The sequence below is a fragment of the Morone saxatilis genome, unplaced genomic scaffold, assembly GCF_004916995.1.
Source record: "Morone saxatilis isolate NCDOM2014 unplaced genomic scaffold, NCSU_SB_2.0 Contig20, whole genome shotgun sequence".
NCBI lineage: Eukaryota > Metazoa > Chordata > Actinopteri > Moronidae > Morone > Morone saxatilis.
In genome coordinates this window covers 10,537,938-10,538,519 of record NW_023339763.1, presented here as the reverse complement: position 1 = coordinate 10,538,519, position 582 = coordinate 10,537,938, and positions in this window count along the sequence as shown.

Below are 582 nucleotides of genomic sequence, written 5' to 3'. Positions count from 1 at the left end.
TCCGTAATAGTGTTATTTTATTAGTTCTTCTCTCTGTCCTGGAGATGAGTATGTGAATAGAGAGGATAATTAATAATTACATAAAATGTTTAAAAATATATCTGATACCAACTTGTAAATAGAAGTCTACAGTGTTGGTCTTAGACTGTACCCTCACTTTTCATGCTTTGACGAACTTCGCAGGCTGTTAATATGGTGTCTCACAAAAAATATAAACTTAAGAGTAGACTCAATAGGCACATCATTTATACACCAACAAACATTTACTTTTAAAATAATTCATTTACATTACTTAATTAATCAGCACAAAAAAGCAATTATTTACTAGTTACTGTGCACTAGGACCATCTTTGTTATACCTTGCCTGTTACACAACTCCCTCTCAAGTCACGGTATTCACCTTTACTTGTAAAATTCCACTGATTGAGGGTAAGCGAGGCTTCAGACGGCTCTGTGTATAACTAGCTCCAGCCAGCAGATCAGAATGGCTGGCAGTGAGCGTACATGTTTGTCATCTAAAATAATTCACCCTCCACTTAGCAAGAACACAACCAAACAATAGACAGCCCGTTAACAATGTAC